Source organism: Loxodonta africana, chromosome 24 (assembly GCF_030014295.1).
Source record: "Loxodonta africana isolate mLoxAfr1 chromosome 24, mLoxAfr1.hap2, whole genome shotgun sequence".
Lineage (NCBI taxonomy): Eukaryota > Metazoa > Chordata > Mammalia > Proboscidea > Elephantidae > Loxodonta > Loxodonta africana.
In genome coordinates this window covers 40,867,277-40,895,205 of record NC_087365.1, presented here as the reverse complement: position 1 = coordinate 40,895,205, position 27,929 = coordinate 40,867,277, and the positions used below count along the sequence as shown (strand labels likewise).

The 27,929-nt window shown below is 42.4% G+C and overlaps 1 protein-coding gene across 8 annotated transcripts in view; it reads left to right on the top strand.

Moving 5' to 3' along the window:
• The first annotated feature begins 9,563 nt into the window (after nt 1-9,563).
• The window catches only part of CHD6 (chromodomain helicase DNA binding protein 6), a 230,821-nt gene continuing 212,455 nt past the window's right edge, over nt 9,564-27,929 (top strand). For 3 of the 8 annotated variants that reach the window (XM_064276091.1, XM_064276090.1, XM_023550257.2), the window contains exon 1: nt 9,566-9,724. The gene's annotated coding sequence lies outside the window, so the exon portion shown is untranslated. Of the gene's footprint in view, nt 9,725-11,867; nt 11,999-27,929 lie in introns of those variants that run through there. The other 5 variants (XM_064276092.1, XM_023550256.2, XM_064276096.1 and 2 more) reach the window with 5 other exon arrangements.

The window sequence follows — 27,929 nt, the reverse complement described above, 5'->3', positions numbered from 1 at the left end:
GGGAAAGGATTCCACAGCAACTCTAGACTTGGAAAAAAGCCTCAGCTTAGGCAAGTTTTTATAGCTAAAACTGTCTAACTGTCACTGCAGGAAAGTACACTGCTGAACGAGAATTTATGGAGCTGTTTCAGGGTAGGGTGACCAGTGTTTAAAAAAAAATTCTGCTCAAGAACATTTGAAGTGTGACTTCCTATAAATTATAGTTACCGAAGGGGAACGACAGTCATTTACACATATAAACTTAAATTAAAAAAAAAATCAAAATAGTAGTAATGCTATACATGGGTGAGAGCAAGAGCTCTGCAGCATTCTAAGAGTTAAATCAGTCAGATGAATATATGAGGGATGAAGGTCATATATCAGCAGAAGGCACTCTAAAAGACAGAAGGACCCCCAGGCCAAAAGCAAGAAGAACAGAGATTGACTTCATCCGAATCAATGGAATTAATATGTTTCAAAAAGAGCAGGTCAGCAGAAGGGGAAGGTCTACACAGAACACGGGAAAATGGGGGTTGGAGAGAAGGATTCGGTAATAATGTATTAATCAACAATTTGTTGCACAGTTACTGTGTGCCAAGCACTTTTCCTGAATCAGCTCATTTAATCCACACAACAACCCTATTATCAGAATCCAGAAACTGTAACTTAAGTCACTTTCCTAAGAACACAAGTAGAAGAGCTGGAATTTGTACTCATTTGTTAGCCTCCAAAGTTGTTGGTATGCTTGAGTTGGTTGTTGAAGCCACTGTGTATCCAGTTCTGTCCTGCAGAAGGGTGCTTTTGGTTAGAGGGCCCCCTGTGGCAGGTCCATCCATATAGTGGAGATAAAGGCATTGGGCTGTTGTAGCTCTATAGTCCACCTCCCATCTGTCAGTTTGTCATACTGTAGTGGCTTGCATGTTGCTATGATGCTGGAAGCTATGCTATCGGTATTTTAAATACCAGCAGGGTCAGCCATGGTAGACACGTTCCAGCGGAGCTTCCAAACTAAGACAGACCAAGCAGAAAGGTATGGCATTCTACTTCCAAAAATCAGCCAGTGAAAACCCTCTGGATCACAAAGGAATATTTTCTGATATAGTGCTGGAAGATGAGCCTCCTAGGTTGAAAGGCACTCCAAATACACAGAGGCTGTGACAATGGACTCAAGCATACCAATGATCATGAAGATGGCACAGGATCAGGCAACATTTTGTTTTGCTGTCCATGAGGTTGCCATGAGTTGGAGCCAACTTGATGACAACTAACAACAGCAGCAGCAGCAGCAGCTTTACAATACTGGCTATTAGTATCATTCCAACATTGCCCCTTAGGCCAGCTCCAGGTTCCAGAAGTCACCTTCCATTTCCAGTCATGACTCCTCTTCCCAGAGAGAGAACATGGTCAGCATCTGCCCAGATAGGCTGCTAGGCAGGTACAATCCTCAAGGGAATTAGGAGCACACACACACACACACACACACACACACACACACACATATATATTTAAAATGTTCAGTCAGAAGATATTTCAAACATACAGAAAATAATGTAAGAAAGTACTCCAAATTAACCTTTGTTGACATTTGTTCATGCTTGCTTCAGAGCTTTCTCACTTTCTGTCCTCTCTCTCCTTAAAGAAATAAAGTATTAAAGATACATATGAATACCCTCACAACCAGGGCTTTGAACTCTTCCTGTTGGAACCCCTGCTGAAAATTTGCATTTCTAGCAAGTTCCCTGGTGAGAACTTGCATTTTCACCCCAGATATACTGAATCAGAACCTACATTTTAACAAGATGCCCAGGTGATTCTTATGTATAACTTTCCGGGAACTTGTTAGAAATGCAAGTTCTCAGCAGGAGTCCAAACCGGACCCAAATGGTTCAAAGCCCTGCTCAAAGCCCATCCCTTATTCCTCCATCCTTCCCAGAGGTCCACACCACCCTGAAATCGATGTGTATTCATCCCTGTATTCTTGTGATAAAGGTTTCCTTGTGGCACAATGGTTAAGCACTTGGCTGTTAACCAAATTGCGGGTGATTCCAACCCATCAGCTGCTCCACAGGAGAAAAGACCTGGCGATCTGCTTCCATAAAGGTGGTTGTTGCTGTGTGCCCTGGAGTTGATTCCGACTCCTAGCGACCCTATATGACACTGTAGAATGGCCCTATAGGGTTTTCTGGTTTAATCTTTACGGGAGCAGACCGCCAGGTCTTTTCTCCCGCAGAGCGGCTGCTGGGTTTGAACCACTCACCTTCCGGTTTGCAGCTGAGCAGTTAGCGATTTTGCCACCAGAGCTTCTTCGCATAAAGACCCCATCCTAGGAAACCGTGTAGGGCAGTTTCAGATCTGTCCCGTAGGGCTGCCCTGAGTTGGAATCCACTCCAGGGCACACCACCACCACCACAATTCTCATCACAAGGGGGCACTGGTAGTTCAGGGGTAGAGTTCCCCACTTCCACGCAGGAGACCTGGGTTTGACTCCCAGCCAATGCATCTCAAGGGCAGCTACCACCTGTCTATCAGTGGAAGCTTGTGTGTTGCTAGGATGCTGAACAGGTTCAGCAGAGCTTCCAGACTAAGGTGGACTAGAAGGAAAGGCCTGGTGACCTACTTCTGAAAATCAGTCAATGAAAATCACAGTGCTGATCCACAACTAATCTTGTGGACGATGCATGACTGGGTAGCGTTTTGTTTTGTCGTGCCGGAAGTCACCATGAGTCCGGGCCAACTCTACAGCATCTAACAACAACAATACTCTCACGATCATTTAATAATCTGCCTTTTTTTACTTCTTTGTGTTATTATTATTAAATAATATTTTATTGTGTTTTTGGTGAAGGTTTACACAGTAGTTTAAATTCCCATTTGACAATTTCTACATGAGGTGTTCAGTGACATTGGTTACATTCTTCACAACGTGTGAACATTCTCATTATTTTGGTTCTGGCTGTTCCGTCTTGCCATTCTGTCTTACATACTTACTCCCTGGGAGTTTGGTTTAAGACTTCTCACTTTCAACAAAGTTAAGCTTCTCCACCTGCCAAGGGTCTGCTCCTGTGAAGTTCACTTGAAGTACACATCGACCTTCCCAAGGGTTTGGCGTCAGCCTCACGGAGGTCACCCTTGGAGCCTGTTAACTCGTGCCAGTGTCGCTGCTATTGCTACATGCATTTTTTTATTTCTTCTTTGGCAGTTACCTCCACACACCGTGGGGACACTGCTGGGAATCTCCTCAGAGGCAAATCACAGGCATGAGTTTTGAGCAATAAGGGTGAATAGAGCTGATATTGCCCACTCTTCTCATTTTACAGATGAAATCTGAAAGTTTACTTTTACAAACTGCCACAAACCCCTCTGTACCAGCTCTGGGGAATAAGGTTTATGATCGATCTTGCAGGAGAATTCCATTTTTGATGATAAGTGAGATGTGACTCTAAAGGGGTATAGTTGGTTTTCTTCTATGGCTTCTATCAGTCCTTGTCTACTCAGGAAAACAAAGACCTCTGAGAGGTTAGAACACGTCTGGGATTTTATCTGAGGGCAAACAGGCCAGGGACCACATACCTGTAAACTGGCTTGGAACTGTTTGCAAGGATGGCATTATTGGAGTAAGTGTATAGCTCATGAAATACTTCTTTGAAGGACAAAACTCATCAGAATGACAAAGTTCTGGCGTTCCAAAGATCTCAGTTCAAAGATAGGCAGCTTTCCTTACCTTCCAGCGTAAGCACTCACAGCATGGTGCCCCACTCCTTTATAGTATTTATCACTGCTATGATGTTATATATGTCTGCATGATTATTTGACTAATGCCTATCTTTTCCACTAGACTGCAAGCTTCAGGAGGGCCAGGTCTGTGTCAGGCTTTATTCACATTTGTATTTCTGGCACCTAGTACAGTGCTTGTCAGTAACAGGCATTCAACAAATGTCCTTTCAATTAATGAATTCAATTTTAAACATCAATCTCCTTAGGTGTCTACCCAAGAGAAATGAAAACATGTGTTCACACAAAGACTTACAAGTGAGTATTCATAGTGCCATTATTCATAATAGCCCCAAGGTGGAAACAATTCAAATGTCCATCGACTGGTGAATAGATAAACAAAAGGTGGTGTACCCACACAATGGAATATGATTCAACAATAAAAAGGAATGAACAAATGATACATTCGACAACATAGACGAACTGGAAAAATATTATGTTAAGTCAGACACAAAAGACTACATATTGCATAATTCTGTTTAAATGGAATTTCTAGAAACGACAAAGTTATAAAGAAGAAAGCAGATCAACGCTTGTCTGGACCGGGGGTGGAGGTGGGGAGTGACGGTGGAGACTGTCTGCAAATGGGAACAAGGGAACTTTTTGAGGTGATAGAAATATTCTAAAACTGGATTATGGTAATGGTTGCACAACTGTAGAAGTTTACTAAAAAATCAAACTGTGTACTTACAATGGTGAATTGTACGGTATGTAAATTATATTTCAATAAAGCTATTAGACTTGTTTAGAAATCAATCTCCTTAGTATTTTGGAAACTTGGTGACATAGTGGTTAAGAGCTACAGCTGCTAACCAAAAGGTCAGCAGTTCGGATCCACCAGTCACTCCTTGGAAACTCTATGGGGCATTTCTACTCGTCTTATAGGGAGGTTGCTGTGAGTCAGAATCCACTCGACGGCACGGGTTAATATTTTAACTTAGGCAACATGCTCTTTGGAAAATTACTTCTGTAGGACATTGTGTCAGAGACTGCTACTTGAAACTCCCAGCTCCTTAGTGACAGGACTCCAATTTTTAACTTGGCACATAGCCATGCAAAATAAAATATCATATTTCCCAGCCTCCTCTGCAGCATGTGGTAGCCATGCGACTAAGTTCTGGCCAGTGAGCTGTAAGAAGAAATGATGCAGAGTATTTCCAGGAAGTCTGCTTATGGGAAGCTGACTCAGCTCCATTTTTGTGGTTTTGCCTTTTCTTTTTCCTTCCAAGGACATGTAAGCAAGTGCTCAGTGACGTTGGGAATAAAAGCTAAGTATGGTGGAGGCAAAATATTGAAGGCTGGATGCCTAATGACACCATAGAGCTGCCGAACTACTCTTGGACTGCCTGCTCCCCAGATTTCCTTTACGCAAGATGAAAATAAACTTCAATCTTATTAAGCCCTTACTTTGTTTTCTTTTCTTTTTTTTTGTTTTCTGTTACATGTAGCCAAATCTAATCCTAAGTGATACTAATTTTAACAGGTATTATATGAAAGGAGAGTTCTACAGTCAAATAATATTGAGGACTACTACATTAAAGTTGAACAGATTAATTAATGCAGGTCCTCTCGGGGTTTTTAATATGCTGATGAGCAATGGGAACTTCCAAGAAGGGGTAGAGTTTGCATAACTTCCCAAACCAATCTGGCTTCCAATCTCTTTTTAGCAAAGTATATCTTCATGGAAAAATCATCAAACTGTACACTTACATGAATGATCTGGGGCAAAATACTTTGGGAAGTGTTGCTTTTTAAAAAATCTGTATTTAGCCTCTTTCTTTCTAATCCACCCTTCTCCTATGCTTCCAGAAAGATGTTTCTTAAACATAAACCTGGTGGTATCGCAGCTCTGTTTAAAATCCTTGAATGAATCCTGTAGGATCAAGTTCAAGCTCCTTCAAGGCCTTTCGTGATTTGGTCGTTGGTGTCTCTCTAGCCTCACCCTAGCCATCTCCTTCTCACATTCACCGTTCCCCATCATGAACTATTTCCAATGCTGAGAACTGATCATATTCTCCCTGGCCTCTCTGCTTCTGCACATGCCATGTTCTCTGACTGGAACACTACTTGCCACCTTCCCTGGCATTCTACCTCTGGTCCTTTAAGACCAGGCTCAGTTCTCAGCTCATTTGACCCATTCACACTTTCAGCAATGCCTACAATGTGCCAGTCATTAAGCTAGTGCTTGTTGGTTTACAAAACCCAGTAAACATGATCCCTGCCCTGGAGGGATGTAGAACCAAATGAAGTTAGACAAGTACAGTATTAGTCAGGGTGTGCTAACAGCTGTAACAACCAACTTTCACATTTCAGTGACTTAGTACATTAGCGGTTTATTTCTGCCCCTCAGAGCAGCCCAGTTCTCTTCTCCATGTAGTCAGTTGAGGACCCAGGCTCATTCCATTGGCATCTTCTAGGGCCTCTGAGTCCTCCACTGGATATTTTTTGCATCTAGTTGACAGATTAGGAAAGGAGGAGAGTGTGGAGGATCACATGGGAAGTTTTCGGGGATGCCCAGAAATGGGCTGTATCACTTTTGTCCAGATTCCATTGTCCAGAGCTCAGTTACACAGGCCTACATGATTAATAAGAAATGTAGTTTTGCTATGAGCCTGGCAAGGAAATTAAATGGGTTGGTGGACATGGAATTTTCTTTCCCATAGATACATAACCAAGAACAATAAAGCAGCTCACAGTCTAATGGAGGAGACAGACAAGTGAGGAGAGGCAGGGAGGCAAGACAGAAGTGGCTAGGTGGTACAACTCATGTTTGTGGAGTTACTATCAGAAAGTTCTAGAACTGTTAGAAGCCCTTCTGTGACCCCCCCCCCCCCGAGCTCCTAAGGATCGCTCTTCTGGGGATTTTGTTAACATGAATATACTATATGATACAGAAAGTTGTGAATCTCTGATATCACCTCCAAGGCACAACTTCGGAGCGGCTTGGCGTCAACCATCTCTTGTTCCAGCAGCTGCTGTGGTGCCTTGCTCTGCATGGGCTCCATCTGACTTCATGAAGCTGCATCCCGTCAGTGCCATGCCTCATGGCCCTGCTGTGTGCCTCTTGCCAGTTTCCTTGTTGACACTGAAGTCCTCTTAGCACCTATGCATGAACAGTGAGCAATACGGGTAAATATCCAATGGGAGATGAGCTGGTAGATATATTTCTTTCCATTTTCTCTCCCGTAGACTACACTGACACTCATTCTGTATGGCTTCCCAGAGGCTGATCTCTTCAGCATGAGCAATTGGTGGAGGCCAGATTAATAACCACCCTGCTGTTGGCTCTTCCTTCTTCCTTTCCTCACTCCTTTTCACTCCAGCCCTATAGAATCAGACTGTACATTCTGCGGAACCCAGACTAAGATACCCCTATGAATAACCTCATGGTTTCAGCTAAAAGCCACTTAGCTGTCTCTGTTTGGCTTACAGTGCCTATCCACAGGTCCCTAGACACAGCTGAAGTGTTTTAAGGGTCAGATTCCACTAACCCCTTTCGGTTCTGCAGACATGGCTCTTTGAAGGTCAAGCCTGCTGCTTGTCCTCAGTACAGCCTCCAGACCCTTTCTTTGCTTGTACCTGTACCACTAATTTGTGAATTAATCATGTATTCTTATTGATTTCTTGTTTAGTGATGTAACATTTCTGTCTCTGGGTGTATTTAACTTACGTGCTACTGGCTTTTCTCAATGCTTAAGAACAGGGATTACTGACAAGTCTGTCTCCCCCACAGATCTCCCATCCCCCACACTTCCCAAAGCTTGGCAAATACATGCTGCTCCCTGTGTCTGGAGTCCCATCTCTCCTCCCACCTTGTTTATGTTATTTCATTTTTTTTATTGTGCTAAGGGAGACCCACCTGACTCCTATGTAGGGCCCACCAAGTCTGTCGCTGATGTACCTCAACTCCCAGCCTCCTTCCAGACATTAGTGCATAGACCCGAGCCCCACTGGCACTGTTGTTGAGGGCTCCACCCCTTGGCTCCAGCCAGATCCTGGTGTTTGGGCTGTGAGAAGTTGTGGTGACTGGTCTGGCTGACTGGTCCCAGCTCAGGTTCTGCTCCAGCCCCTACAGTAGTTGGTTTAGGAGGGTGAGTTTGCTGTCCCTCTGGGACAGCAGCAGGGAGGACATGCAACTCTGTATACTCACCAGCACCTTGGTAGGACTGGAGATCCTCCATCCTATCCTCAACTAGACTCTAAACTCTCGAGGATGGGGATGCTGTCTGCCTTATTTAATGCTGTATCCTTTGGGTCTAGAACAATACGGGAGACCTAGTTGATGCTTCAAAGCTATTTATTTAAGGAAGGAAGAAAGAGGAGGAAGGAACATGAGGTATTTCGGCAATGTGCATAGGTGAGGCAGATGGGTGGTAGGGTCTATCTCTCTATCACCTGACTGGAGAAATCTCTGGTGTCTGCCAAGAAGTGAAGAGGTGGTACTCAGACGAGAGTTACAGATGCAGGCTGAGAACCATAGGAAAACAGGGGTTTCAACGAAACTAAAAATATCCTCTCTCTGGGGGTACAGGCTTATCTCTACTACACTATTATAGCTACCCCTGACAAAGTCAAACCATGTTCATCTTAAATGTACCTGGCAAACTGCTCTTTGAATCATCAGGACTCAGATCGTTCTTGGTTTAATTAAGGTAAAATGAGCTTCCAGAGTCAGAATCCAACCGGCTTTTGGGAGGTCCTGAGGAAACACCCATAATGGGGAAAGGCAGGGGGTAAGGGTGCTGGTGCCTGCTAAGGTGTGTAGGGTGCAGTAACGGGATGCCATACAGAGAATTTCAGTCAGGCAGGGCAAGTTTCTCACTCATCCCTGCCTTCCCAAATTGCTCCTCTCCATCTCTGGTTTAATTTCCTTCCTTCTTCCATCTATTTTCTTTATAGCATCATCACTCCCTGCCCCTTGCATTTATTTGTTATTGTTTTTCCTCTTATTCCAGGGCTTGTCCTATCGACGGCTGTCTTAGATAAATGTTTGGCACTTAGTAGGCACTCAAAAAACGATTTGTTAAGGAACAAATTAAGAATATAACAATAGCTGAATCTGCCGTATGTTGGGCTCTGTCCTTGAGGATGCTACAAGGAGAGTGGCGAAGATAGGCCCGAAAATAAATACACCACAGCTCGACACTTGGTTTTATGGAGGCACATCCAAAGTGCTGCAGGATCTCCGGGGCTGGAAAACTCCCGGGTGTGCCGGGCCTTGGGAAGAAGCCCGCTGTGTGCCTGGAGTGCCAGGGAGCCAAGCGGAGCGGCCGGAGATACGCCTGGAGACAGAGGATGGAGCTCCTCTCCTTCGCCTGCCCTCTCAGCATCTTTTCCTGGCCTGCGGAAGCCTTGCCCCTCCGTGCATCTGTCTGCGGGATGCTGGCCTCAGCGGGACCTCTCTGTCCAGGGACCGCAACCGCGTCCTTTCCCACCCGGACGCTGGCTCCGGGTCTTCCAGATCGCTAGCCGTTACCTGCGAGACCTTCACCTGCGGGCTAACCCCCTGCCCCCGCCCGCGTGTGCTCCAGATCTCCGCCTCCCGCTTTCGGCCTGCGGCTTGCACGACCCCGCCCCGGCCCCTCGGCCCGCGGGACCCCCGCCCCGCCCCCGTGGCCCCGCCGCTCAGTCCCGGGGGGCGGGGCCGCGCGCAGCCGCGTCTCCAAGGCGGGGGGCGCGGGGCAGGAGGCGGTGCGGTCCCGGCGCCGGCCAATCAGCGCCGCGATCACATCCATGCAAATACGAGCACAATGGAGCGAGCCCATCACTCGCCCCTGCAAGCAAGCTTGAAATGGGCTTCTGCGTGAGCGACAGCCGGGCTGACCTACAGCTCTGTGTTTTGGGCCGGCGAAGCCCAATGGCGTGGCAGGGAAGGCGGGCCCGAGCTGTGTTAGGGTGTCCTTGCAGGGTGTCTGAGCTAAACTTCACCAAATAATAGCTGTTTGTATTTTGGCTGCTGCAGGAGCCATTTTAGGTAAGTTCTTCTCTTAACTTTTTATTTTCCTCCCTGGCCTTGGCGGGCCGGCCTTGTCCGCAGGCCCTCGGCCCCGCCCGTCGGCCGGGCGGGGGTGCCCCTATGAATGGAGCCGGGATGAGGGACTGCGGCGGCGCCGAGGCCCGGCCCGGCCAGGGTCCGAGCGGAGCGGCCGACGGGCAGGCGAGCGGGAGGCCTGGCGGAGGGCAGGCGGCGGCCTGAGGAGATGGACCGGCCTTCGCCGCGCCCGGTTCCCGCTCGCGCTCGGGCCGCGCTCCGGCCGGGCGGCCGTCCTTGGGAGTGCGCCGCTGCGGGCCGCGCGCAGGGGCTGGGGTCCGGGCAGACCCGGGCCCCGGGGCGGGCGGGCGGGGGCGGGGCGAGCCGAGGAGGGACCCCCGGGCCCGGCCGGGCTGGGGCGGGGTGGCCGCTATTCCCGCCGCCGCCCCCGCGGAGAAGTTGCTCTGTTAGCGTCCTGCGTCTGTTGGCAGGGGTGGAGGAGGGTGGGCTGGGGCCAGGCTGCTGCTCCGGGAGGGGGCGGGGGGCCCGGCGCGTCCTCGCTCGCGCTCCCCTCCGCCCCCTTCTTACGCACTCGCGCTTGCTTGCCCCGAAAATTGGAACCCTGGAGGTGGCCTGCAACCCGCAGCCAAGTTTTGTGCCTTATTAGATTGCATGTTAGAGCTTCAAAAAAAAAAAAAGGAATCTGTTTCCTTCACGGTATTTCTTTCTTTCGCTGTTGAGCAGTAACGAGTCCGTTCCTCCCAAATTTCCAGGGACATGCTTGTCAGATGTGCAGAGGGTTGGCAGCTACTTGGTTTTTAAAAAGACGTTATTAGGAAATCCCCTCACTAGTGAGATAATTGAAATTTGAGTTTGTTTGCAGCTTCAGTTTTATTTGATCGAATTAAAAATACATAAGCATGCACTTATATTTGTGTACATAAAATATTCCTAGTCCCAGTTATGACTAATGTGACTATGGTTTCGGTAGTGCGGGATCTAATAAGGCAGTATAGTTCAATTTTGAGCTCGTAGGCCCGTGTTCTCCAAATTAGGGTTTATGGACCATTAGTAATCTGGCCAAGGTTTCTAGTGAATCCTTGGCATCTTCGGGCGTCTTTCTCTGTGTGTGTGTGTGTGTGTGTGTGTGTGTGTTTGCGCGCGCGCACACACACACGCGCGCTCCCGCGCCTTATCCCCATCCACCCCTCGCCCCCCAATCAGCTGCTCATTTCTGGTATAATAGATCCATGAACAGAGAAAATAAACATTTTAAATATTTAGTTCTCACGGTATCTGGACTACTGCCTGAGATTTGGTTATTGATTCTCATGTGGTATATATGAATACCATCCCAAGAGGCCCCAGATTTCGACATACTTTTTGGGGGTATGCTTGTGGCCCTTGCAGAAATACTGACAGAGTCAACGCTGCTGTACTCCCAAGGCTAATAGTGAGCTGTCTGCCTTAGTGGGGATCTGTACCCGTAGATGCACATGGCATACTATGATGGGGAACCAAATTGGAAGTTCAGATTAACAGCTTTAGGGGAATAGTTTTTGTGAACTTTGTGCTATCTGGCAACAGAAAGAAGGTTTGAGATCCATGTATGATAAAAAGATTAGACATGATATGTCAAGTAACATGGTTTATGCCAACCAGAGCAGGTGGTTTCATATAAGCAATGCATGACTGTAACCAAAGGCCTGGGAAAGTGTTGTGGTAAATTAATTAATTTTGGAGTTCTTTCTGTCCCAGGGCAGATTTCATAGATAAATTATGACTTCTCTTGTATCTAAACTGTATTCTTGATTAATGGGATATTAAAAATTAACCTTTACAGATCTTTTTCTTTTTCTTGCTAGCCTTAGAAACTTCCTGTATGGTAACCAGACTGCGATACTGTTCTTGGTATGATCTGGCTGTGGGCAAAATCAATCTATATATTATGAACTTAGAGTTGTGTCTCAGTGTGGTATCATAGTCTCTTGGAGTCATGTCTTTTATACTGCAGTTATTTCTTTACTTCTCACTAGCTCTTCTGTGATAGCACCGCTATATACTTTTACCACAACTTTTTTTTTTTTTTTTTACCATAACTTCATGATATTCTATATCTTCAATTATTTTTATGATTTGTTATTAGTATAGTCGGAGCTTCTCGGAACTCATCAGCACGTTACTTCAGGCAAACAACACAAGAAGTTGAGAGACACGAAGTGGGTGAGCCACAATTAACACTGCTGCATTTTTGGAAGATCCTTTAGCTGTTTTTTTGTACGTATCGATTTACTTACAACTATTTCAAATACCAAAGAAAAATTGAAGCAGAGTAGTATCTCTTTAGAAACCAGATTTTATTTGAGATATTTGCCGTAATATTGCAGAAAATTTACCAGAAACAGTAGGCCCTTGGGCTGCTGTGCCTTGGAGATCTCTTCTTTGGTTTGTATAAGTTTCCAAGACATTTTTTGGTTTTCTTGGAAGTATGGCCTTGCCCTAAGCAGAGTTTTTGGTTATGTCTTCCTGTGTTAAACCATGAGGAAAAAAAGAGTTGTATAGCCTTAAGCTTGATTATCAGCGTAGGTGTCTGTGTTTTTCAGCATTCACGGAAAGACTGTGTATTGGTAATGACCAAATGTATTACACATGTTCTGAACCCCTTTGAACAGATTATAGGATTTTACTTACAAACATATTCTTGGTGTAGAGCAGTGACAGCATCTAAATCAACTGAGGAGACTGTTCTCATCCCCTTTTTTCCCTCCTCTTCCCCTGGTATAGCAAGATTTGAAATCATTTTATTTTTAATGAATATTTAGTGTTTCTCTTTACACTTCCATCCCTCATACAAAGCTCTAATTTAATACAGGTGGAAAACTGTGGTGAATTCTGTAGGACAACTGCCTGCATTCTGTACCAGGTTATATTGAAAACTCTTTGAAATACATAAAATAATAGCTAGAGCTTAGATATCCCTGTTCCCTATAGAACATTTTTGTTTGCAATGGAATGTGACATAGTTGCAAGGGAAGCAAAAAGAACTATCACTGATTGAATGCCTGGTGTGTGTCAAGCACTCAGCCAGGCACTGGGGATACAGAGATGAAAAAATACCTGTTTCCATAGCCACTCTCAGGGAGGCAGGTCTGAAGCTCAGAGAAGTGAAGTACCTTATTCAAGGCCATAAAGCTAGTAAATGGTAGAGTCAGAATTTGAATCCAGACCTATCTTAAATCCAAAGCATATATTCTTTTCACCATACAACTCTCTCTCATTAAAGATTTCTTAAAAAGCTAGGACGTGCCACCTTGATTTAGTGCTAGGTTAACAAACACACTTTTCCTAACTTCTACACAGGCTTCCCTATTCTCTATTTCAAGGATTTGTAACTGAAGAGCAGGATTGGAATACAGTGAGGGCGTCCTGCTCCCCCCTTGTCTCCACGGTGTAGGAGCCGTCTTCTTATGGCATTCAGGAGTTCAGATGTAGCCTGGTACAGTATTAACCGTGAAGTGCAGAGGGAGAGTGCAGCCACTTTTTCCTTGCCAAAATGCTCTTTTCTTTAGTTAATGTTGTACAGGTGTCGATACCCTCATGAGAAATTCTGTTACTTCCATAAAAGTCCTGAAGGTAGTAAAATGGAGTCATTTAAAAATATCCATCCTTGTTCCTGTTTCTCAACTAATCATTTGCGTAAAATCTAGAGAAAAATGTTTAGTTGCCTGTAGTACGTGTATTTATTGGTTTTTATTTATTATTTGCACCCTCCCACATATATTCTTTATGTCATTTGCCGTCATCATTCTTATTCTGTGACCTTTAGAATTTGTGGTGGTGCGTGTATGACAATTTAAATACCTCCTACTTTAAGGAATCAGGAATTTTTTTTTGGTTTTTTTTTTTTTCTTCAAATTGATGAACATTTTTTGTTTACAATCATAATGAAGAACTTACAAAGTTTAGCAAGGAAAAAACTGATTTTTCAGCAGACTTCCATAATGCTTTTATCTGCTAGCTGTTTGAGAAGAAGTTAGTACTAAGACAGTGTTTGAAAATTTCAGGAAAACTGGGAAGTAGAATTTTAGGATAACTTCAAGACACAAATCCAAACATAAAGAGAACGTGATGGGTACATACTTGAATTTTCTATTTAAGGGAGATTTCTATTTTTCCACCCTTTAACGTTTTTCTTGTATTGGGAGCAGACACTGATCTTATTTAATCAATCAGTTTATTATTTTATTAGTAGTTAAATTTTAAATATTTGGGTTTTCTTGTGCACCATATGACCAAACACACTTTGCTTTTGGAGTCTCTGTAGTTTTTTATTCTCAGATTGTCTTTATGTAAAAGGACATGCTTAAGGTTAGAAGAGGACCTTAGTGCTGTGGAAACATTGACCTTTTAGTTCCTACCTATTTAGGTTGAGGCTTCTTGGGATTCACGGACCCATAGGAAGTCTGTGGCTGGTGTGTGACCTCCCTAAAATAGTATTTAACATTTTGATTGTGTATATATTTTTATGAGAATAGAGTCTGTAGCTTTTTACGATTCTGAAAGAGTTCTGTGACTCTCCGCAGGGTCCTCCTCCCCTTGAAAAAAGGCAGGGGGGTGGTAAGACCAACAAACACATACTTTACCAAACCCATTGCCATGGAGTCAATTGCGACTCATAGTGACTATAGGACAAAGTAGAACTGCCTCATAGGACTTCCAAGTCTGTAATCGTTACAGAAATAGACCCCTGAGTCTTTCTCCTGAGGAGCAGCTGGTGGGTTAGAACCATGAACCTTTCAGTTAGCAGCCTAGCGCTTAACTACTGCAGCACCAGGGCTCCTCCCGACACACACATTAAGGATCATTAATTTAGGTCATTCCAAAACATTTGTTTCGGGTGAGCAAAATCTGGTTGGAGGCTGACTTCTTTGAGCCTTTTTTGCCCTTCTGCAGGTTCTGCAGTCTCAGCCTTGATCACTTTGTTTGGGCTTGGGGGAGTGCTGCTTCTGCACTTCTCTGGGCAGCATCCAGGTGTTCTGTGGGGTCATCCCTGCCTGTGGTTGTACTAGGAAAGCTGTTCCATGTCCACTGCCTATGCAGTCTCAAAGTAGAGCACGGGTTGGAGCTGGAGGTATGGGGGCAATTGCAAGACAATCTTGGAGGGTCCTGGACTTTTCCGTGTCAGCCATCTGCCTCTGCAGATGGGGCTGGAGGAGTGGCTATGGCGAAAGCTCCTGACTGTTCCTGCTTTGAACACTTCTTATTCATTCTGTTATTCCTTCATTCAATATGTTAGGTTTTCTTTCTTATATTGCTAGAGGAACAATTGAAAAGAATCCCATTTTTATATTTCTCAGACTTCGTGTAATATGCCTTCCAACTTTTGTGTTAATGTTGTTAATTTTAACTGAAGTTTTTCTTAAAATGTCTAGTTGAACATGTGAGTTTATTTTACAGAAAACATGGCTCTTATATCAAGTTCTGTTAAGACAGATGTTACTGCAGGAAAAATAATTATATCGTAAAGTATTTTATGATTTATTTAAATCAGTCAAATCAGTGAGCCAAAGTTCTAGAGCAACAAGAACATTCAAAGAGGAGTCTCTAGGAGGAGGAGGAAGTTAAACCTGAAGCTGTCCTGGAGATATCCTCATGGAAGTCCATTTGTTGGGCCAGACTAGAAGTTGGTTTGATATGTAGATTGGGGGAAACACCCAAGCTTAGGCGTTTTAGAGAAGTGCTTTGGCTTCTATAAGGAGATTCTGTTTGATTTGTTCCTTCCCTAAGGATGTGTAAAGAAATGTACCTGGATGCTTAAAGAAGTGTTCTTGGACTGTTTAGTTTGGGTTCAAGGAAAACCATCAGCACCCTAAGAAATCCTTTAAAGACTTATGTCTTATAAGCTACATCCAGATCATAGATTCTATTTACTGAAAGGAGTTTTACATAACATAGAGGCTTTATTAATGCTCATTGTGTATTTTGGATTGACGTTCTTGCAGCATTAGCCATCTAAATTCACCAATGGGTTAGTGTGAAAAAGTTGTGTTATCCTTCTTGACCATGTGACAGAATTGGATCACATGAGAAGTAATGACGCAGATCACTTCTTTAAGCAAACATGGTACTGTATAGTATCATTTTAAGTGACTCAGGAGTATTCTGCTTAATGGAATTACCAGTTTTGCCCTGAGTTGTAAAAATGCATTTAGAAAGTGGTAGTGGATGTATAAGCAATCCAGTTCCAGAACAATCACTGTAAAAATGATCTTCTAGACCAGGGCTGAAGGAGCACTTAACCATTGTGCCACCAGGGCTGAAGGAGCTGAAGGAGCCCTGGTGGCGCAGTGGTTAAGTGCTTGGCTGCTACTCAAAAGTGGGTGGTTCAAATGCAGCAGTGTGTTCATGGGTGAGAAGACCTGGGCATCTGCTCGCATAGAAATTACAGCCTAGGAAACTCTATGAGGGCAGTTCTGCTCTGTTCATAGGGTTGCTGGGAGTCAGAATCAACTTGACAGCACCCAGCAACAGACCAGAGCTACTCAAAGTAACCTGAACCTGTGCAGATTTGTTACCTGTCTGTGATGAGGTAGGTATAGAACTTGAAAGCAAGCGTATAGATGCTTTTATAGCAATTTGAGGGGGCACTGGTGGCTCAGTGGTTAAGCACTTGGCTGCTAACCGAAAGTCCACCAGCCACTTCACAGGAGAAGGATGTGGCAATCTGCTTCCGTAAAGATTACAGCTTTGGAAACCTTCCAGGGCAGCTCTATTCTGTCCTATAAGGTCGGTATGAGTTGGAATTAACTCGATAGCAGTGGGTTTGATTTTTCATTTTATAGCAGTTTGGCAGAAGAATGTTGTGTCTGTTAAATCTGATAATAAAAAATGTAAATTTATATTGTGGTCCTTGATTTTCTTTTTAATTTTATTTTTCTGGTGATTTATTGTTATATAATGTTTTATGAAAGTATAGACCACGATGATTGGGAAAAACAAAACAAAAAAATTGGCCATTTACCACAGGGAGTGCTTAGAATGCAAACCAGACCTGATGAATTAGACTCTCTGAGGAAGGGAGTCTTTTTTTTTTAAATAATTTTTATTGTGCTTTAAGTGAAACTTTACAAATCAAGTCAGTCTGTCACACATAAGCCTATATACACCTTACTACATACTCCCATTTACTCTCCCCCTAATGAGTCAGCCTGCTCGCTCCCTCCAGTCTCTCCTTTCGTGACCCTTTTGCCAGTTTCTATCCCTCTCTACCCTCCCATCTCCCCTCCAGACAGGAGATGCCAACACAGTCTCAAATGTCCACCTGATACAAGTAGGAAGGGAGTCTTTTTAAAGAGCTGTCCTGATGATTCTTGTATACATTAAAATTTGAGAAACATCATTCTAGATCAGCACTGACCAATGGGACTTTCTGCCATGATGAAAATGTCCTCCATCTGGTGGGGCCGCTAGCCGCATGTGGCTGTTGAACTCTTGAAATGTGGCTAAGGTGACTGAGAAACAATTAAAAATTTTATTTACTCTTAATTAATTTAAATAGCCACATGTGACTGGTAGCACCCATGTCGGACATTGTAACTCTAGATCCTTTATCTCTTCTCCCCCTTTTGGAGCAAAAAGTTGATTTTTTTTTTTCTTTCAACTAGAAAGGAAAACACAGTATATGACAAGACTCTGCTTAGATCCCAAAATAAGCCTAATCAAATTGTATAATAAAATTTGGCACTATTTACTGATTTGTATATGCCTATTTTTATCTAAAAAGTTGACTTGATATTCAGAAGATAGTAAGATCAGAAAATAAATTTAGATCCGTGTCTCCCTACGGCTTTGCAAACGTTAAGGAAGCTGTTCCAGTGAGGCCTTCTGATCCTTCATGGCTGTGACTAACACGCATGATGTCTTTCAACATGACTTCTGAAGCTTTTTCTTTCATATAGACATTTAAGATGGGCAGCTTTTAAGTGCAGTATTGTAGCTCTCCAGACCTCAGTAGAAAATGCTGGTTATGACAGTTTTTATTACTTAGATTAGTTAATGGAGATTTCTGCTATGTACTGTGTATGAGTTCAGGTTTATCCAGCTAACCTAACCAAAAAAGCAAACCCATTGCTCTTGAGTCAATTCTGACTCGTAGTGACCCTATAGAACAGAATAGAACTGCCCTATAGGTTTTTTTTTTTTTTTATAGGGTTTCCAAGGCTTTCATCTCTACGGAAGCAGACTGCCACATCTTTCTCCACATATTTTTCTAGTGGTTTGAACTGGTGACCTTTCGGTTAGCAGAAGAGTGCTTAACCACTGCATCACCAGGTCTCCTTTTGGCTAGCTTAAAAACTCGTTGCCTTGGAGTTGATTCCGACTCATAGCGACCCTGTAAGACAGAGTAGAAGTGCCTCAGGGTATCCAGGGAGCAGCTGGTAGATTCCAACTGCTGACCTTGTAGTTTACCAGCTGAGCTCTTAACCGATGTGCCACCAAGGCTCCCCAGCTAACTTAGAGGACAGTTACTCAGTTTATAAAGGGAGTCTTTGTTTTTTATAATATTCACCATGCCTCCCTTGAAAGACTAGCCTTATTTTCTGTATCCTTTCTATTATTTAAAAATTGGTTAAAAGAAGGTGGCACAATGGTTAGGTGCTCGGCGGTTAACCAGAAGGTTAGAATTTTGCTCATCCAGGGTTATATGTGCTTTTCCTCCCTTTGAGGTCTAACCTGTACTTCAAATTTTAAAGTCCTAAAAATCAAAGATAGCTTTGATTTTGATCCATATACATTGCAGATTAGAAAATTATTTTGATTGACAAGTGGAGGTAAAGCTGGCTATAGAAATAACTGAAGCCACATATAGGATCCTAGCTTTTAAAAAGGCTGTGTAGTTGTAATAAAATGGGTCGTTTTAATCATACCTCAGTCTTATTAAATGTATTTGTCAGGTTTTAGGCTTTCAAGCAGGAGATTGTTAGTCATTTAGGCAATGGCTCTCAAAGCATTGGAGACAGTAAGGGGTGTCCCCTGTGGTTTGTAGGCTTACAGAATGTTAGAATTGGAAGGCTTCTTAAAGATCATGGATGGGGCTGCAGAAATAGCAAAATTTATAATGCAGCAGTATCTGTTGTTTTGTTTTTAACATGAATTAATACAATATCATTGTCCATTCATGTTTCATTAAAAATCAATGCTGTTTTAATAGTTTAGTTTAACTAGTAAAAAATGACTGCCTTGAGAGTGCTGTCTTATTAGGGGGAGAGAGCAACTAGGAGTATATAGCAAGGTGTATCTAAATTTTTTATGAGAGACTGACTTGGTTTGTAAACTTTGACTTAAAGCACAATAAAAATTAAAAAAAAAAAAAGTCTGCCTTGAGTATTATGCTCTTTTAACGTATTTATTATTTTTTTTATATGGGATCAAAGTGACAACAGCAACCCCAAAGTTTAGGAACCTTAGTGGGCAGTGAGTTTATGTTAATGGGGGAGGAACAACTCAGAAAAAGAGGATGAGAATGGTTACACAACTCAAAGAATGTAGTCAGTGTCTATTATTCATGTGGATATGGTTGAATTGGTGTATGTTTTGCTATGTATATTCTCAACAAAACACTTTTTTGAAAAAGAATAGAGGGAAATTAAAAAAAAAAAACCCAAACCCAGTGCTGTTGAGTCAATTCCGACTCATAGTGACCCTATAGGACAGAGTAGAACTGCCCCATAGAGTTTCCAAGGATCGCCTGGCGGATTTGAACTGCCGACCTCTTGGTTAGCAGCGGTACCACTTAACCACTACGCCACCAGGGATTCCAAAAGGGAAGTTAGGTCCTTAAAAAAAAAAAAACAAACTTTTTTTCTGTTAGTTCTGTTTTGGGCATGGTCTTACATTCTCAGAGTAGAGTGAGAGAAGGTATGGTGGTAGATTGTCTGGGGCTTCTGTTCAGCCGAAAATGACACGAGTGTCATTGGTATCCACCATCCGTCTGTCAGTTTGTTTGACTGTGGTGGCCTACATGTTGCTGTGATGCCAGAAGCTATGCCACTGGTATCTCAAATACCAGCAGGGTCAGTCATGGTGGACAGGTTTTCGTGGAGCTTCTAGACTAAGAGTAGGAAGAAAGACCTAGGGATCTACTTCTGAAAATTATCCAACGAAAACCTTATGGATCACAACAAAACATTGTCTGACTCACTTGCTTTGGACATGTCATTAGGAGGGATCAGTCCCTGGAGGAGGATATCATGTTCGGTGAAGCAGAGGGCTGTGAAGGTGAGGGAGACCATTGGTGAGATGAATTGGCACAGTAGTTGAACTACGGACTCAAACATGCTGGTTGATTGTAAAGACGATGCAGGACTGGGCAGTGTTTCATTCTGTTGTGCGTAAGGTTGCCATAGCAGTGGCGTATGTCTGTCTGTCATCTATCTATCTCTCCATTTATCCAATCTGTCTAATCAATCTATCAGTCACTGCTGTAGGAGGACTAACATTTTGTAGCATGCTGCTCTGGGTTCTTTTGTCTTTCTTCAAAGAGTTTGAAGTTCTAGATCTCTAGGCAATCCAGTATTTGGATTATTGCTATGGAGTCTTAAGGAATTAAAAAACCCAGTCTATTGGAATTGAAATCTGATAGTTGACAGATTCCAAGCTTAAAAGATTTGGAGATTCCTTGCTTCAACTTTATTTGACACTGCTAATGTTTCCTTGAGAGGCACCTGGAATGTTTTAGATATTACTAAAAAACTGTGATTTCATACTTTTCCACTCTTAGTCGCTCCCTGTAACTACAGCATTTTATACCAGCAGCGCTCTCCCCTGGATACTCCTGACTGTCTTCTCTGTTCACTCTTGAACTATGTTGCTGCCATCATGGCTCTGGTTGTGGCAGTTATTTCTAGTCTAAGACTTAAGTGTTATCAGGTCTTAACACAGTTCAGCATCATAACTGTTGTTGTGTGCCATCAAGTCAATTCTAACCCATAGCGACCCTGTAGGACAGAGTAGAACTGCCCCATAGGATTTCCTAGGCTGTAATCTTCACAGGAACAGATCGCCAGTTGTTGTCTCCTGCAGAGTGGCTAGTAGGTTCAAACTGCTGACCTTTTGGTTAGGAGCTAGGGCTTAACCATTGTATCATCAGGGCTCCTAACTAGATTCTCCTAAACCGTACCTTCTTTCTGGATTCTCAGGATTGCTGAAGAGTTGAGTTGGAAGAACTTCAGAGGCTACCTAGCCCAGTTTCCTCATCTTAAGAGATGGTGAAACTGAGGCCTAGTCATGTAAGAGAGAGCTGGTCTATGACCAAGCCAGAATTAGAACTCAGTTCTCATTTTACTATATGTAAGACTCTTTACTTAACCCCAGGGGTTAAGGTCCTAAAAACCCACATAGGAGAATTCACCTTAAGAATTTGTGGGAAAATATGGGGAAGGAGTGTTCTGGCTTAGGGCTGAAACTTTAAAAGTCTGCATAAACTTTTTTTTGTATTCTTTAAAGTAAAAACAATAAAGATGTCAGTGAAAATTTTCATGTCTTAAATGTGTAAGAATGTGTGGTACTATTTTGGTAACTCTTGTTTACTATTTTTTGCTCACTAGAAATCTTCTGGCCTATCTCTTATATCATGGTGAAAATGCTTGTAAATGTATCTTTGCTTTATTACAAATAAAGTACATGGTAAGAATTTTTTTTTTTTTTCCTATCTGCTTATTCAGCCATTCAGTTTTATGTCGTAGAGAGATTGAGTAGGTTTCCCCAGACCCCTCAGTAATTGTGATGATAATGGTAGTGGCTACCAATCATTCAGTACTTTGTGCCAGGCACAGTGCTAAGCTTTTTGTGGTGTGGTGGTTGTTAGGTCTGTTCACCAGTATTCTGGTTCTTTTTCTTCTGGGCCCATGGTAGGATTGTATTTCTCTGTCATCTTCAAGCTTATGGCTCGGTGACTTGCTTTGGTTATTGAAATTTGAATGGAAGTGATTTTTTTTTTTTTTTTGGTTTTGGATGTGTTAGGCAGATGTCTTTTTGGGCCTATGTATGATTCATCTTGTTTTCTTCCCTCTGACAAAAAAAATTGGTGATATTCCAGATGGGGGATTTCTGAAAGAAGATGATGTAGAACAGAGCCTCAGCCAAACTACAGTAGTTACAATAAGTTACAAGACGTAAACCTTTGCTTTAAGCCACTGAGATGTTGGAGGTTTTTGTTTTGTTTGTTTTTTGTTACTGCAGCACAATTAAGCCCATCCTGATGAATACTTATGAATTATTTTCATTTATTCTCATGGCTAAGTGCTGATATTGGCCCCTTTTGGAGTTGAAGAAACTGAGACGAAGAGGGATTAAGCTTCTTGAACTAGTAACCCAGGCAGCTTGACTTTTGAGCTCTGCATTCTTACTCACTACTGTTAGCTGCCTTTCCCAATGCCGTACCACTGTTTTACAAAGACTAGGGCTCTGTCCATGATAACTTCATGCCAAAGCAGAGTTTGCATCTCTGTTCCATCCTTTCTCATAGATGCTCCTCCAGTTTAGTTCCAGGTCCAGGATGACTGTCTCTTGCCATCATTTTGCCCTCTTCCCAACGTTGTACTGCAAAAACCTCCATTCCTTTTTTTATTATCTGTTATCTACTTGGAAACCCTGGTGGTGTAGTTAAGTACTACAGCTGCTAACCAAAGGGTCGGCAGTTCAAATCCACCAGGAGCTCCTTGGAAACTCTATGGGGCAGTTCTCCTCTGTCCTATAGGGTCGCTATGAGTCGGAATCGACTTGACGGCACTGGGTTTGATTTCGGTTTGGTTATCTACTTTGCCTTCTATAATTCTAACTTTTCTAATGTGATGAGAACAGTCCCTTGCCTTAATAAAACATCCTCACATTTCATATTTTGTAAGTAAGTTTTTCCAAAGGCCATGATTATAGACCAGCCATGAGCTTTATGAATAAGATAGCTGCCCAGCAGTGTTAAAGGCAGTATAGCATAGTGGTTAAGTGGATGGATTCTGCAGCCAGACTACCTGGTTCGAATCCCAGCTCTGCCACCTATGGCTGTGTGAACCTCTATGCCTCAGTTTTCTTACCTGTAAAATGGGCATAATGGTACCTATCTCATATGGCTATTATGAGGATTAAAAGAGTTAATTTATGTAAAGCCCTTGAAACAATGCGTGGCATATAGTAAGCATTTTATAGGTTGTTGGATATTACCATTTTAAAGAAGCAAGTATCACAGGGCCAAGATGAATGAAGAGAAGCCATTATCAATCTTTCTAATGTTAGTACAGGTAGTCCATGACTTACAATGGGGTTCCATTCCCATGGCTCTGATACATCGTCAGTTGGTTCTTACGTAAGTCGAATGTTATGGATTGAACTGTGCCCCTCTAAAGTATGTTCGAACTTGGCTAGTCCATGATTCCCAGTATTGTGTGATCATCCACCATTTTGTCATCTGATGGGATTTTCCTATGTATTGTAAATCCTACCTCTATGATGTTCAGGAGGTGGGATTAGCGGCACTTACGTTAGAGAAGCAGGACTCAGTCTACAAGATTAGGTTGTGTTTTAAGTCAGTCTCTTTTGAGAGATAAAAGAAGTGAGCAGAGAGACAAGGGGACCTTAAGCCACCAAGAAAGCAACACTGGGGGCAGAGCATGTCCTTTGGTCCTGAGGTTCCTATGCTGAGAAGCTGCTAGACCAGGGGAAGATTGATGACAAGGATCTTTCCTCAGAACTGACAGAGAGAAAGCTTTCCCCTTGAGCTGGCATCCTGAATTTGGACTTCTAGCCTCTTAGACTGTGAGAGAATAAATTTCTTTTTGTTAAAGCCATCCACTTGTGGTATTTCTGTTATAACTGCACTGGGTAACTAAGATACCCCTTTAGCTGCAGGGGATATATTCTAAGACCTCCAGTGGATGCCCAAAAATGCAGATAGTACTGAACCCTACATGGACTATGTTTTTTCCTATACATACCTGTGAATAAAATTTAATTTATAAATTAGGCAAAGTAAGAGATTAAAAGCAATAATAATAAAATAGAACCACTGTGCTTTTCTCTGCCATATCCAAATTGCCAGCATCATTACTCTTGCTCTTAGGGGCCATTATTAAGTAAAATAAGGGTTACTTGAACACAAACAAACAAAGAAAATCAAACCCAGTGCTGTCGCTGTCGGGTGGATTCCTACTCATAGCGACCCTATGAGACAGAGTAGAACTGCTCCATAGAGTTTCCAAGGAGCGCCTGGCGGATTCGCACTGCTGAGCCTTTGGTTAGCAGCCGTAGCACTTAACCACTCTGCCACGAGGGCACTGCAAAGTGCAGTAGACCATGGGTAACCAAAGCTGTGAAAAGCGAAACTGCAGATAAGGGGTGACTTCTGTACCTCTTTTATTAGTTTTCATCATTACTGCCTTTTATTATCATTATTGTTTTAAGTCTGAGCTTTATTTATCTTTGGAGATTGGCAACATTACATACAAATTTACAGATATATTTTAATACATACATTTAAAAATGCACAAATTTATAAAAATTTACTCGAACGAAGAAGAGTTGGACAACGCTGGGATTTTGTCAGTTGCGGTAATAACTCCACTTGTGGAAGATTCAGGATCATCTGGATTGTCCCTGGGAATGAGGATGGCATTTCTAGTCAGAAAATTAGTGAGAGTTGTCTGTATGGTCCTTTTCTTTTTTTTCCATAAATTTTGCGGTAGCGTCTCACTGCTTGCTGAATCTGCTTTATTGATGTTAGCAAAACGATCAGCGTTTGGCGTATGTTTTCAAGCAGCTGAAGCCCCTGATTTAGTTTAGAAAAAACTTGAGCTAATCCTTTCACTGTAAAATTTTTTGACAACTTCTGTTCTTCGTCTTCCTCATCATTTCTTTCTTCTTTAGCGTTTCTTTCCTCTTCCAAGTCCATTAAGTCCTGATCTGTCAGTTCGCCTTGGTCGTGATCTCTGAGCTGTTCCACATCAGTGATATCAAGTTATGCGCTGCACCATCCTGTGTAGTACATGTCACTAACGTAAGGTGTACAAAAAAAAGAGGTCGTAAATGTGGCTCGTCATAACTCAAATATGTCTTAAGTTGGAGACTACCTGTACTAAGATATTAAAGGTTTAATGCCACTTTAGTTTTTCCATTTATTCAACAGGGATTACTGAGCAATTCTACAAATCACTATGCTCTGGGGGAAAAATGACCTAGAGCTTGTCCTCAAAGAATTTACAGTATAAAGGGGAGATAAGATATGCATAAATACCTGTACACAGATAATTTCTATTACAAGGTAGCCTGTGAAAAATGTCATAAGACAAGGAAGATAAAGGGCTTTGGGAGTTAAGAAAGGAGAGAAGTGAGGAGTCATTCTTTCTTGGCTTATCTAGATATTTTCCTTCCTTTGAGACTTGAGGAGCCTTGGTGGCACAGTGGTTAAGAGCTACGGCTGCTAACCAAAAGCTTGGCAGTTTGAATCCTCCAGCTGCTCCTTGGAAACCCTATGGGGCAGTTTTACTCTGTCCTGTAGGGTCACTATGAGTCAGAATCGACTCAACGGCAATGGGTTTGAGTTTGTTTTTTTTTAATAGGGTCACTAAGAGTCGAAATTGACTCTAAGGCAACAGCCTTTTTGTTTTTTGAGACTTGAGATCAAGTCCCAGTGTCTTCATTGGGCCTTCGCTCTATATCTGCCTGAAGCAGTCTCTCTCCCCTCTGTACTTCTGGAGTCAGATTTTGCCTATACAGTATAACTGATTCGGCATTTCTTGTTGAACTGCCTTTGTTTTTTCTCATATTTTTACACGTTTATTCTGTAAGTGTGTAGTATCCATTTATTTAGTAAACCACATATATATATATATCTTATTGATATATATATATCTTATATATATCTTATTGAACACTCATTGTGTTTCAGCCATTATTGGGTACTTGGACTTGAGGATAAATGCACGTGGGCTCTGCCCTTGAGGAATGGACAGTCTATCAGAAGAGATAGAAATGTAAAATAATACTACATACATCATGATAAATGTCAAATTAGAGCTAAGTCAGTGTTAGAATACAAGAAGAGGGAACAGCCCTCTATCTAGGGGAGGTAGTTACGGCTTTTGAAGGAAGGGACTTTTAAACCAGTTATTGAAAGTTGATTTGGAGTTTGATAATCAGAGACTGAAATTGGTGCCCATGAGCTTGGAGAGGCTTTTAGGCAAAAGAAGTATCCTGTGATGGCATGGAGACAAATGGCAAGTTCATTGTGGCTGTAGTATGGTGGAGAAAGGTGGAGTATTGTAGGCAGTGGGGCTGGAGACGTAGGTTGGAGACGTTGAGAAAGGTTCTGAAGATCATTGTAGGGAGTTGTAGACTAGTGTTGGCAGTGCGGAGTCATCAGAGGTTTTCATGCAGGAGAGTGAGTGGTGTGTAGTCCACACATAAACAGCAGAGGTTGGTTTAGAGCAACCTCTGCCTGGAGAATTGCCTGGAGAGCTTTTAGAAATACAATACCCAGGCTGCAAACAATAAAATTAGATTCTTTAGGGGAGAGACCCAAGAATTGGATTTTTTGTAACTTCCCAGGAGATTCAATTGTGCACTCAACTTTAGAGAAACAGTGGTTTAGAGAGGCCCAGAGACAAGGTAACGAATTAGGAGACCGTAGTGACCTTGGGGGGGAAACCCTGGTGGCATAGTGGTTAAGTGCTACGGCTGCTAACCAAGAGGTTGGCAGTTCAAATCCTCCAGGCGTTCCTTAGAAACTCTATGGGGCAGTTCTACTCTGTCCTATAAGGTCGCTATGAGTCGGAATCGACCCGATGGCAGTGGGTTTGGTTTTTGGGTTTAGTGACCTTGCTAGGAGACAACGCTTTGAATTGAGACATTAGGACTGGGGATATGGGAGGACATAGCTAACTATTCTCTCTAATTTTCTGTATGATTGTCTTCTCCAAGAAAATTGTGGTCCCCATGGACACAAGTTCCATTCTTTGTACTTTGAATTCCTCGTAGAGATTTGTGTGTAGAAACTTCTCAATAAATACCTTGATTAAAGTCAGGTCTTCTTTATTCAAATACTCATACATTTGGGGACATTTTTATTTCATTTTCTTCCTTCCTTTTTGTTACTGGATAGACTCTTCTTTAGGGATAAGAGCGAATGGAGATAAAGCCTTTTGGTCAGTTTCTCTGCCTCGTAGTTTTGATTAAAGGTTTAGAAAGTTAAAATTCAGTAATTAAAATAATAAGTCTGCATGTGAACTTGGTTTATCCATACTGCCTATTAGCAGTAAATAAGTAAATTTGCCTGTAAATCTTGGCACTTGGGTAAATCCCGTACCACCCTTTAAAAATGCCAAATAAAGTGTCCAACAGCATGTGGAAGGTAAATCTTCAAAAAGAGCATCTAAATTCTATTAATTTATGTATTAACGCAGAAACTTATCAACTTGGTGTAGAGGCTGCCTTGGTTTGTGCACTTGAATAATTTCTCTTTGCTAATAAATATGTTTCTGAAGGCAGATAGTACTGTGAGGGATTTTTATGTCAACTCTTCATTTTCCATTCTAATGAGGGGAGCTAGAGCATATTGAAATTAAAACTTTTAAAAATATTTTAAGATGTTTGTACCTCTCCCAATTTCGTATCTTGAAAAACTTCAAACTTACAGAAAGTTATGAGAATAATATCATAAACACCCATCTTCCCTTTACCTAGATACACCAATTATTAACATTTTGCCAAATTTACTTTATGTCTTTATATAAGTTCCTTTTCTTTTTTTGGCTGAACCATTTGTGAATTACATGCAGACGTTGTGACACTTCACTCCTAAATACTTTTGTGTAGTCATCCTAAGAGAAAGGACATTTTCCTGTGTACCTACAGTGTAGTTATATCACTCAGGAAATTTGACGTAAAACCCACGTACAGTCTCTATTCAGATTTTCGCAGTTGACCCAGTAATGTTGTTTATAACTTCTCCCCTTGATTTAAGATCCAGTCAAGGATTATGCATTTTATTGAGTTGTCATGTGTCCTAACCTTTCAATATTGATTAGTTTGATCTGGTTGTCACAGAATTTCAGAAAGGGAAATGAAAACACCCTATAAAGGATAATGTGACCCAACTTCCTCAGCCTTCTTCCCTGCTTCCCTTCGTCTGTCTTTCCCATCATAGGCCAGGAATTGGCTG